Genomic DNA, 13,113 nt, shown 5'->3' on the forward strand with positions numbered 1-13,113 from the left:
AGTGGTTGTTTGGCCTCTTTCAGAGCAATGATGTTGTCTGATTTTTAGAAAAACCTTTTGAGAGTTGATTCCTTTGACATTTTGTGGATGAGTCATAGTCACTCCATAAATGTTTTCTGTACTGAGAGTGACTAATGAATACAGTTTCAAATGTCAGTGTCTACACTTGAAGATTTCTGACAAGGATAAACCAGACCCCAGTGCTCTTATAGCAAAGTCAGATCATGGTACCCTCTGAGGTGGAATAAAGAGAATCAGCACAAAGTGCAAGATATTTTCCCCTTACAGAAATAACCCAACCACTAGGATGGTTTATTCATGGTAAGTGCTTAAACTGAGGCATCTACCAGAATTCCCCAAAGCAGACTAGAATGGAGCTAACATGAGATAGGCCATGAGTTAAGAAGTGATTACATGTCTAAATAATATAATAACAGCTCTGGCTGGTGTGGCTCAGTGGATTGAGCACTGGCCTGAGAACTGAAAGGTTGCCGCCAGTTGGATTCCCAGTCAGGGCACATGCCTGGGTTGCAGGCCAGGTCCCCAGTTGGGGCCACATGAGAGGCGACCACACATTGATGTTTCCCTCCCTCTCTTTCTCCTTCCCTTCCCCTTTCTCTAAAAGTACATAAATATTTGAAAACAAAATAAAATAAAATAATATTCTAACAGAAGATAGGGACTGCAGAAAGATTAGGTAAAGTCCTACCATCTGTTCTGCCAAAAGAAGTTGCTAAAGTTTATCCAACACTAGAGAAAGGGGTAGAATTTGAGAGAATTCTCCAGTCTCTGTTGCAGCCTGGATGGCACATTTCATGAGACTGGCCAAGAACATTAATCCTGACATTGTATTCACATGTCATCGTTGATCACTCACTTGGTTTTCTCACTATCCTAATACCAGGGAGGGGATGAACTGGGCAGAGCTCACAAGCATCCCCATGGGATGTGACTATATTGCAGCCTCTCAGGGTTTGGAGAGCATGGTTGGATTCTACAGAGCTAGATGACTTTCTTTTTAAAGATTTTATTTATTTTTAGAGAGAGGGGAAGGGAAGGAGAAAGAGATGATGAGAAACATAGGTATGAGAAACATCTATTGGTTGCCTCCTGTACATGCCCAAACCAGGAATCAAACCAGTGACCTCCTGCTTTGTGTGACAATGCCCAATCAACTGAGCCACATCAATCAGGGTAAGCTAGATAGATGACTTTTGGTAGAACCAATAGGACAGAGTTTCTGTACCTAATAAGCCTGGTCAGATTGTAAGACAATCATGACCCTATGAAGTCTTGCTTGAGAAGCCAGTTCTTGGATTTCTCTCTCCTTTTCCTTACTGCTATTTTCAATATAATTTTTACTGAACACCACCTGTTTTTGGCTTTAAATGATTTTTCAGAAGAAATTTAAACAGAAAATGTGAGTTCCATTGATTTTCTAAGGAAAAAAAATCTAATCCTGTAAGTTTTGTGTATACTAAATTAAATGCACCATACTGATCAATTCATGCAAAACACCTTTCCCCTGAAGCAGAAATGGTTGGGGAACTCTTTTTTCATTTTCTTAGCTACTACCAATCTTGCTTAAGTTCATCCAGTTGCCCAATTACCAGGTCTCTGGGACTAAGAATCTAATAACCTGCCACTTACAGTGAACATCGACACTACCTTCTTTCTTCATGGGCACACTGTTTTCTGGGGTGACCTCCAGCTGAGGGATGGCATTGATTGGGAATGGGGGGGGGCAAAAGTAGGTTTACAGTTGAAGTACAAATAAATAATATAATTACTAAACAATAATGCAAGAATAAGCTCTGTGTTTCATGCACTCACAATTGTAAACTTTTACCCACTCCTGTTTATCCTTTAGACTAGACAGTGTGCTAAACTTATCCATAACCAGCTTTTTAATATGGTAGATAGACCAATATAGCATGTGGGATAACAGCTTGTGGGTATTCTAAACAATGTCCTGGAATGAATCTCTGAGCACAGTGCAATCAGTCATTTCCACCCATCCTTATGGGGTTACGCAATGAAAGGGGTGCGGAGGTTGTGGAGAGTGGGAAACCGCTGTTATTATCTACCCCTAGGAAGCAGCATCTTGGTGTGAAGGGAAAGACACTGGAATGGGAATCACAGAATCTAGTTGTAGTGCTGCCATAGCTGTGCAAACTTGGGCAAGTGGCTTTACCTTTCTGGCTCTCAGTTTCTACTCTTGTAAAATGAATGGATAAGTTTAGATGATTCCTATTGAATGTGTATTAGAAGAGAGGTGGAGGAAAAATGGCCAGAGAATGGGAGCAGTAAACAACTAGTCTCTGAAATCTAAATACGCACTGACTAAGGTGACTATGAGATGAAATTTCAGATCATAAGCCTGGATAAATTATTAGGAGCGTGCAGATGACTGAGAAATTCAACCCTGTTTACAAAGAGGGCTGGCATTCTGGAGTCTGAAATGCTACTTTGGATGTGCTCTCTATGCAAGGAACTTCATCTTTCTGAAGGCTCCCTCATCTAGAAAATAGAAAGGCAGTGATCATTTCCACACAAGCATGAACAGTACATTATTTACAGAATCACCAGAGATTAAGATGTCCCCTGTTTGGGCTGTGCCTCTATAGTCTCTGGCAGTTTAAAATGAGGATGCGGGGGAGGGTGTATGTGTTGGAGTAAGAATGTCACACCCATGTGTTGGCTGAGTTGTTTGTCTGTGTTTCTGAAGAGAATGGTCTCCCATCATGAAGAAGCTGATATATCACCTGGTTGTAATGAAGGAACTAGGTCTTAATAGTGAGCAATGGAAAACTTGGAGCTTCATAAATACTTAATCACCACATTTTGTGTTACATTGATTATGCTCCAAGGATGAATAAAATTCCCAAAGGCAATGCAGAGCAGGGCAAGATGCATTGAATTAAGAGGGTGGACTAGGCTGTAGTCCTTGTCCTGCCACTAATTTTGCTGGCTGACCTCGCGTAAGTCACTTAACATCTCTAGGTTTGAATTACTTCAACTCTAAAATGTAAGGAAAGGAGATGGCTGGGATGACTTCTGAGGTTCCTTCTAGCGGTGAGATTAAACTGAATGATTCTTGTGTCTGCTATGTATCAAACCTGAATTCAATGGTATTCCTAAAAATATTCATAAGACTCCTGTCCAAAAAATAAACTCCAGGCTGAATAAATATATCCACTCAGCTTCTTTCTACTCTTTTCAGAATCCTTCCAATATGACCTCCCATCATTCCTGGCCAGGTCTCTATCTAATCACATCAGCCTACACATATGTCATTTATATTCACACATCCAGCATTTGCTGATGCTATTCCCATTTCTGTAATAGCCACATGACAAAAATATTATGTATCATTCATTTCCATAGAGAAATTTCAATAGAGCTATACTTTGAATGATACATAGTATTTTATCATGTGGCTCCCTGGTTTCTTCTTGGAGGCCTTCTCATAACATGTCTTAGCATGTGTCATGTTGCATATATAATTATGGAGTTTACATCTAACCATCAGATTGTTGATGACTTGAGGGCAAGGATTGTATCTGATGCTTAGCTAGACCTATGCTGGTCACAAAGTAAGGGTCACAAAGAAACCAAATGTTTCATCAGTGGACTGCAAAAGTGGTGGTTTTCAGAATCCCGATTCACTGACTTGGGGCCCCCAGTGTCAACTTTTCACCTGGGCCTTAATTATGGGTATGTTAACCTATTGGGACTCTTTGTGCTTGCTGAAGTTGGAGGGTCTTCTTGTAGAAGTTTCTGAGAGCTAGTTTGAATACCAGTGACCTCTAACCCCATATTTTACTTCTCAATGTAATTATTGGAAGTTCAGTTATAATCCTGAGCTGCTATAGACTTCACTTGAGTGTGGCTAGATTTCACTCTGGGGAGAAGAGCAAAAATAAATTCTCTCGGGCCACATCAATTGGGAAATCAGGAACCATTAGCACATTACTTCGAACAGTATTTTTCAGTGGAGGAGTGCTATTGGCATTTTGGGTGGGTTGTTTATTGTACATGATTGTCCTGTCTAGTGCAGGATATTTAACATTCCTGATCCCAGTCAACCAAAAGTCCATCCCATAGTATCTGTGAAGATAAAAATAGCTCTTAGAGAGATGGTATTGTCCCGGATCGAGAATCATTGATTTTAGAAGAAACCACGAGACCTCCCATGTTGTAAGTACCATTTTCTGGACCTGTGAGTTTAGGTCCATGATCTGAACTCTGCAGACTTTGATTTAACTGTCAAATCAAATCAGGACTGGGTGTCAACAACATGAGAATTACTTTTGACCAAGAGGGACTGGATGAAAAACTTATTTCTTTCTTTTGTGCAGAATTGATGGTTTATAGGGAACTTTAACAAATGCCATCACATTAGCCCTTCTTGTGATGTGAGGGACAGATTCCTTTGCACCTATTTTAATAAAAAAGTTGAATAGTGTTGGCTCAAGTCTCGCAGCTATTTCAAAGCTGAAACTGGAAACGAGGTCCCAGTTGACTCCTAGGCAATCCCACTCCCCACAAAGTATCTAGAAAACTGCAGAGGCAGAAGTAGAGTTATGTATTCTATCACGTTAGTGGGATATGTGGTTTGTTTATCAAGCTGGAAACTAAAGCTAAAGAATAAACAAACGACTAAATTTATTTGGTTGCTACCATAACATTTTTCTCTTATTAGCCATATCATATTGTGTTAGATACTCATCAACAGATTAGCAAACATTAAAATCCACAGTGCAATAGATGAGTACTGTGGTGTATTGTTATTTATGACTAATTTGGTAAGGTAGGTTTAGTAAGAAAAAAATGAATTTCACACATGATTTTGAAAGTTTGAGTCTTACTCTTGTCCTAAGCCCATCAACAGGAAATGACACTCTGGAAGCTCTCCCTCTCTGCCTTAAAAGCTGTGTAGATAGTAACTTTGAGTCAAAAACCTAGAGCAGAAACCAGAAGACTCCACTGAAAAGTAAAGATGTGAAGGCTGCCTTTCGTAGCCTTAGAAGCTGCTGGATCCTGCACCAGCAAATAGCCATTTTTGGCAATGTAAATGGCTCATGCATTCTGAGAAAAGGTACCAGTATGGTCTTCATTGCATGCAGCAGCCTGCAAAACACCAACATGCAATACTGAACTATTGAAACAATTGGTCTATGGCATCAGTTACAAAATGACAAGAGCTATCTTACAGGAAGACAATGCGGATATTTATACAGCTTCATCAGAAACAGAGAACCAAGGTTCTAGTCACCCTCTTGATTGTACTTCTAGACAGAAAAATGTAGGTAAGATGGAAATTCCCCAGAGAAGAGGCTTGTGTGTTAAGTGGCCTAGAAATGACACACATCAGTTATCTGAGAAACTTGTAGTTCTCAAAGAGGCAGGATAGCATGATGGTTAAGAGCACAAACTTGTTAGCTGTATAAATTTGGGCAGATTATTGAACTACTTTTGGATCCAGGTTTATTGTCTGTAAAATGTGGCTAACAACATTATTAACATTATAGGGTCATAGTAAATGTATATAAATAAATATTAGCTATCATAATCATCATCATTATTATTATTGCTACTGGGTAAAATACTAGAATGAAATGTCAGAACTTCCAATAAGTAAATAATGATGTAAAACTAAAAATTTTGATTTATTTTTGATTATTTAGATTGAATGAGGCACAGTACAAATTTACCAAATCCTTGCCCTTATTTCATAGAACCATAGATATTGTAATTGCAGGACCTGAAACACTAATTAATCCAAATTTTTTATTTTAGAGATAAAGATGATGAAGGTATCAGGAGTGAAATCCTTGCCCAAATTCTTGCAACAAGGATTCTGGGGTTTTGAATCCTTTTCTTCTAACCATAGTTCTATCCATGAAATGTTTACCTATGGACTATCCTTAACCAATAGTTCTTTTTATCTGGAAGGGCAAAGGGAAATAACCCGAAATCCAAAAACATCTACTTTTCTACTTTGAGCAACTCTGGTAATGGTTTGGTGGAAGAAGTTAAACTTGTTGACTAAACAACTTTTTATGACTAAGAAAAAGATGCATGATGTTAAAAGGTGCAAAGAGCAGTGGGTTGAGATAGAGGTTGAAGTCTTACTTCTGCCTTTGTTACTCCCTTCAGTGACTGTTCTCAGCCTCAATATGTTTGTAAAATGAGAGCTGGGTTATGTGATTGTTACAAAATATTGGCACAATAAAATATTGTATAAATATAATCTCTAATGAACAGTTAAGTCATTGCAATTATGAAAACCATTTTGTCATTAGAATGTTCAAACACCTGCATGTAATTTTTATAAATTTGCTGAGTATTAAAAAAAAAGAGAAAAACAATTTAAACAGTAAACAGGCCATGGAAATCAGCTTGCTCATTTGTAGGGTGGTTTATTGGGTTGGAATATTTTGCCTTTGGCAAGTGAGAATCAGTTAATTCTAGGCACTTGCTTATTGACTTATGAGAATAGAATAATCGATTTTTCTTTCCTTTTTGTCAGTAATCACTAGTTAAAACTCTTAAATGGAGGCCCAATTATCCCTGTAAAAGATAACATTCTGTGACCTGCCCGACTGTGATGTCACCAGGTCTCCTCTAATTAATATATGTGCTTTCATTCTAAGCTAAGCTCCTTCTGAATTTAGGAATAGTAATTGTCTGCAACAATCACGAAGGCCAATCAAATACTTTCTCAAGGAAATAACAAGTACCTTCTTAATGTAAAAGTGCAAAATAATACACACTCCCTTCAAGCACTGTGTTTCGGAAGTTGTCTCATCACAATGAAATAAATGCAAGACCCTTGGGCTGATATATCCCTTGCTCCCTGGAGGAAGGAAGCAAGATAGAGTTCTCAGACGCAGTCTTTCTTGGCCATCACTACCTATGTCCCCAGAGGGGCAAAGAGTGGTTGTCAGGGTAAGATTTGACGTTCTCTGTTTGTCTCTTGTTTTACCTGCTAAAGGAAAATGCCACAGGGAATATTCCTTTCTTGGTGAGCTGAGTGCAGGACATGAACAAACCTGGAACAATGGCCTTAATTCAACAAATATTTATTGAGCACCCATGTGCCAGGCTATAGGAGTTTTAAACACCCAATGACGAGAACATTTCTATGCCAATATAGGATATTCCTCAATTATTTTATTGCTTACATGAAGGACTGCATGCCACAACCATCAGTTTCAGAGCCATACTATCAGTTCCCTTTATTTTCTGGGATATCAGATCAGTGAAATCTTATATCCCAGGAAATAAAGACAGTAAAAATTAAACTCTTTTCAGCTCCGAGGTAATTTATTTTTCCCCTCTTCAAAATCTAGGTCCTTCCAAGAGATAAACAAGTTTCATGAAATAAATAAACCATGACTCCCAACAAAAGCTGTTTGTTATTAAAGCCAGCATGATCCACTAGAGGCCAGAGTTGACAAGCTCACTAATTTTCCCTTTAGTAATATAATTCCATATGCAACAAAGGCCTGAGAATGATATGCTTGAACAGCATCGAGGCTCAGAGTATATATCAACTAAAGGCAAACTAGGTTCCTAAGAAAGGAAATGATCTACCAGAGCTCCTGGAACTAGAGATAGAATCTAGAGCCCTTCGCCATACTCAAGGGATGGGTAGAAGCTCATTTCAATTAGTAATTAGTAAAAATATTCCTTTAAATGATCTCCCTTACCCACTCATACTGAGGAATATCCATAACACATTTTTTGTTTTCTCTAAACTCCTATTACTATGACAGAATAATTATTGACAGTTGATTTAAAACTATTATTTAAAAGGTAAATCTGTTTTAGAACCACTAAGACATCCTAGTGATTTTTTTCTTATCCTAAAGGGAATGTTCAGGAACAAATAAACTAAACCACAAACAATATTTCAATTCACAGAAACTAACCAAATAGAAATCTCAACAACGCAAACAGTTTTTTTCTTTGGCATTCTACTTTTCACCGAAAAAATGACAACAAAAGCAAAATACCCTTATATGAGGAATTAAAAATATTCACAAATGCATTTAGTTAAAACTATCCTATTTGTTTATTATAGTAATATACTCTGCTATACTATTTACATGAAATTATTAACCATTACAGATTCAGTCACGCTCCTTACAATGTACCTTCATATACCTATATGTTGAGTCTTATTGTAGCCCTTTGAGGTAGGTATCATTTCTTATCACCATTTTACAAATGAAGAAATTGAGCTCTATGGGGCCTTATAATGTCAACAAGTAGCAAGCAGCACACTTAGTATTAACTTCAAGTCCTGTGTTCTTTCCATATTGATCATACTATACTTATGCTAAGACAAAATACATATTACAAGTTATTACATATCTATATGATTATATATAATCATATATAATTATACATATGAACTTGCATTCTATATAGAACTTTCAGGCTATTTCTAAGTTGGAATTCAGAAAACTAGCAAGACCCATATATGGAACATTTTACTCTATTGGTAAAACAAAATCCATATGAAGCAAACCTCAGAGGTCACCAGCTCCTTCAGTGAGACATGTACACTCTTTGCTACCCTTTTGTCTTGAACATCTTTGGGCTTCTGGGAGTGTTCTATGTACAACTGTCTTTTTTTCCTTCCTTGGCAGAAGTTTCAAAGCAAAGCTTCCATCTTTTACCCAATTCCAAGTTCTCAATTGCTGTGAGGATGTTTTTAGCACTTTTTAAAGCAACATTGTTCAATAGAACTTTCTGCAATGCTGGAAATATTCTACATCTACACTGTCCAATAAGGTAACCATTAGCCATATATAGTTATTGAAAGCTTAAAATATTACTAGTGTGATTAAGGCACTGAATTTTTAGTTACATGTGGCTAGTGACTACCATATGGAATGCAGTAGATCTGGATAACTGAAGATTCTGGTTCACAGTGCCCAGAAGATCCCAGTAATAGCATCCCTGCAAGATCACCCAGTGAGGGCCCAATAGAATTTAAGTATTTAATTATGAATTATGCCATAATTGATTCTAGAGAGGGGCTGAAGCAGAATGTTGGCATTAGAATTAAAAGGCATATGGGGATCTTTAAGTAAAGGGTAACAAGTGAGAGGGGTATGTTGCACTAAATATTAAGAGAAAAAAAAAGCAGAACAGTACTATTTGAATTGAATTTGAATTTCTGAACTGTACATATTTGAAGCAGAATAGAACTATCCAATTCAATATAAAATTTTCCTCCTTGCTAATGCAATTATTAGTGCTACAAAAATTCAATTAAAGAAGATGAGATTTTACTATAGGCAGGAATAGAAGCAAAAAGAAATGAATAGAACATCAGGTTCTGCTGTATGTGAGAGTGGACTAGAGCTCTAGGACTACCTCCAATGGAATTATCTACTTGATAGAACTGAAGATTCAATAAAATGATTTATGAAAAAACATAATACCTAACATGTGGTTAACACCTGACAGATATTAGAACTTATAATGATTATTTATTTCTGTCTACATCTTTTTAAGGGTCTTCCAAGAACATAGGAAGACGCTTAAATTATTTTTCCAAAATCATTTTGGAAAAATTATTTTTTGGGAATAGACTATAGAAGAGGAAATATAATCAACGTAAAGGCAAGCAGAGAAGCGCCACCCTGTCATCCCCATTTATGAACTGCTGTCACCAGGAGAACTGTTATGAGAAAAGTGGTTCAAGCGTCTCAGGTACATTGGGTCAGGCAACACTGAAATAGTGAAACCAGAAGGGAAAAAAGAAAGAAAAAAATAGTTAAGAGGAATGCCTATAGTTTAGATGTTTGTGTTTTGGATATATTACTGATATAATTCACTGATGGTGGTGTTCTTGTTAAAGACAGTCAAAGAAGGCAGCATGAAAGGGCATTTGAAGCACCAGGAGTCTAGTGGAAAGGGCACTGGCCCTGGAATCAAGTCAACTAGGTTCCATTCCCAACATTTACATGACAAACGAGAGACCATCTTTTGGTCCTCAAATACTTCTTCTTGTAAAATAACAGTGCTGGATGACCCTCAGGTTACTATTGCCCTAAAACTTAGGAGTGTAACTCTGAATATGAAAACACCTTGGGGCTCTAGTCTCCCAGATTCCCTGAAGCTCTGTTGTTCTCCCAGGCAAGCCTGCTGTTTTAGTCCTTTAACGTGTTTTTGTAACCTTGGAGCTCAAGTTGTGTGAGCGGTGTTATCGCAAGCAGCATGCACAAAAGCAGCTGGTATGGTGGGAGTGAGTGGTCGTGGGTGGGTGAACAGATTAAAAAGGACAAGGTTGGAAGAGAGTGGTGTGTGTGAAAAAGAAAGGAGTCTTTTCTCTTTTGACATTCTCTTGCTATATTTCCCAATAACATCTATCCAAAGCCAAATGCCAAAATGAAGGCTTGAAAAATAACTTGAACTTTGGAGTTAAGCAGACCTGAATTCTAGTCCAAGCCCTGGATTTGAGATACCTAACTTTAGGGTTTTGGTTTTTTTTAATCTTTGGGATTCTTATGGTTAGCAGTTTATGAAGTTTACATGAGATAATACTACCCTGCAGAGAGTAACTGTTCATACTCTCTTCACTTTGCCTCCCAAAATTGGCTTAGTTCTTTTCTCATCTTACCCATAGTATAACAGACTAGTCAAAGAAACAAACACACAGGGATGCTTAGAGATCTAATCTAGAGAATGTAAACAGCCTGAGGTGGGGAGGGATGGAACAGAGGAAAAAGCCATCTTAAGCCAGGAATAGACAGCCCAGTCTCTCCGTTAATGAAGCCATGGAAGTGTTTACTAGAATAGCACCCCTAACTGCTTTTCCACCACTTCCCCAACAGAAAGACTCACTGCGCAGGCAGCGGAAAGAGAACGAGGCACACCGCCTGTCTCAGGCCCACCCGAAGTTCTCTAAGCTGGGTCCTGGAGAGGCACCCGCCCCTTGCTCCTCTCTACCCGAAGGAGACTAGAACACCGTCTCTCTTCGTCGCTTGCTCCACCTGACCCCTTTTACTAGGTTCTAACGCAGTTTCTGCCTGCAGGAAATGCTGGCAAAGCGTGAGCCGCCAGTTCTCGCGCGGAGTAAGCTCCCCGCCTCGGAGAACTTTCAGCACCGCGGACAGCTCCAGGCCCGCGCGCAGCTCTCGGCCCGGGCGTTTTCCAGGACCCCTGACCCCAGGGAGGCGGGGGAGGGGTGGGGCGAGTTATCATTTTGTGGTCCTTGGCCAACTTCGACCAGTGACAGGCTCCATAGTTCTGCGAGAATCCCTTCGCCAGAGCCGGTTCCTTTGCACCCTTCGGTTCCAGACCTCGATGAAACAAGCTTTGAACAGGGAGCGGGGTCAGGAGGGCCAGGAGCAAGCTTGCTGCTCCAGCTTTCCCCCGCAATTTCCCTTGGCCTTCCTTTCCCTTCTAGGCATTTGGTGACTTCTATCTTACTCTTCAATCATGACATAAAATACACACTAGGGCCGGGGGCTCAGGAGGGAGAAGGAGTTCGGGCTGCCTCCCGCCAGGCCACCTTGCGCTACTCGGGCCCTCTGGGTGCGTAGGAAACTGATGAGCTTTAGGATGGGGAAGAGAGGAGGCTCTGACAAGGTAATAAGTGCGAGTGAGAAACCTTTCCCGAGGCTGTCCGGCCCCCCCACCCCTGCACCCCACACACAGGCTAGGGAGCCTCCCCGGACACTCTCCCATCATGTCCTTCTCGCCTTCCCGGGGAGGGGGGACGGTCACCGCTCCCTGGGGACAGATGCCCCAGGGAGCGCACCGGCCTGGTCGGCACACCCTGCTCAGCTGGAGTCCCTTTGAAGAGTTTGCTCCCAGGTAAAAAAGGGCAGACATTGTCCCGCCCTCCCCTCGGGCTGCGGCCGGAAAAGCGTCTCTCCCTTTCCGTGGGCTCACTGAGAGGCCGAGAACCGAGATGCGGGAGCCGGGTGCCAAAACGCGGAGGATAAGAGGGGCCCGTCCTTCTCGGGGACCCGGGTGGCCCGAACGTTGCTCGCGGCTCCCTCCTTTGCCTCTCGCTCCGGCGGCGCGGAGGCTGCATTTGCCCCAGCCCCGCCTGGCAGCTCCCGCGAGTCGGAGCCCGGCGTCCCCAGACGCTGGACGCTGCCCGGGCCCCGTTCCGGGTCAGAGCCTGCGAGATACCCCAACCCAGCTCCTAGCTTCTTCCAGGGCACCCCTTCCCGTGGGGCGCTCTCAGCCTCCGCGCCATGTTCCTGTTTCCTCCCTCCCGGAGGCTCCGGCTCCCGGACTCATTCGGCCAAAGGCGATCATCCCATTTGCGGAGGTCCAGCGGGGATGCAGGGGGCGCGGTGGCGGACAGACTGCGGCGAAGGGGGACTTGCACTCACCGGAGGGCTGGCGGCGAGGAACGGACTGCCGGACTGGGGGCTGGCCGCCCGCACTTGGAGCGCCCGACTCTCTCTCCCACTGCGTGCGGGGTGCTGGTGGCCCAGGAAGCGAGAGGTGGCCGCTGCTGCAGAACAGCTCCTCAATTATTCAGATACCACCCCCCTCCCGCCTGAGGCCTGTCTGTCAACCCTCCAACTCGCCTGTCTCCGCCTTCCTGAAGTCACGTGGGCTGGTCAACCCCTCACATCACTCAGCCCAAGCCTCTCACCAGACGACCCCCCACCTCCATCACACACGCACGCACAACAAACACACGCGAGCAATCTGCCGTTCTAAACGCCTTCCTGGCCCACTGAGCCACCCGGCGGGGGTGGGGCTTGAAGTATCTCAGGCTGTCCAGAGACCGAGGGGGCCAGAGATGGGAGCAGTCCCCTGCCCTGGGAAAGCAGGAACAGGCAAGACTGCAGTGGCAGTGCGTTAAGAAGGCGTCTGTCAGCAGCCCCGCCTCTGCTGGACTCGGCACTGAGGAAAGCTGGCTACTCAGACCTGCTTCCTGCCCTCGGAAAGCTTATCCCCTCCTCCCCAAGCCCCTGCTGCTCTTATATTTCTTCCACCTCCTCCGGCATTGTTGGAGAGAAAAGATGGGAGAGACTGACTTTTTCTCTCCTCCCCCCAAAATCAAGACCCTCTCCTTCAAAGCTAAAGTAGGCCAAGTTTGTCTTGGGATTCTCAACATCT

The 13,113-nt window shown here is 42.0% G+C and overlaps 1 protein-coding gene across 1 annotated transcript in view; it reads right to left on the reverse strand.

Annotated features, from left to right (window-relative positions):
- Positions 1–12,496, reverse strand: part of SLC7A14 (solute carrier family 7 member 14) — a 99,540-nt gene extending 87,044 nt beyond the window's left edge. The window contains exon 1 of the mRNA XM_054576983.1: positions 12,375–12,496. The gene's annotated coding sequence lies outside the window, so the exon portion shown is untranslated. The remainder of the gene's footprint in view (positions 1–12,374) is intronic.
- Positions 12,497–13,113: the final 617 nt, after the last annotated feature.

Source organism: Pteronotus mesoamericanus, unplaced genomic scaffold (assembly GCF_021234165.1).
Source record: "Pteronotus mesoamericanus isolate MK-2021 breed Mesoamerican mustached bat unplaced genomic scaffold, CSHL_Meso_final contig_116, whole genome shotgun sequence".
NCBI classification, from domain to species: Eukaryota; Metazoa; Chordata; class Mammalia; order Chiroptera; family Mormoopidae; genus Pteronotus; species Pteronotus mesoamericanus.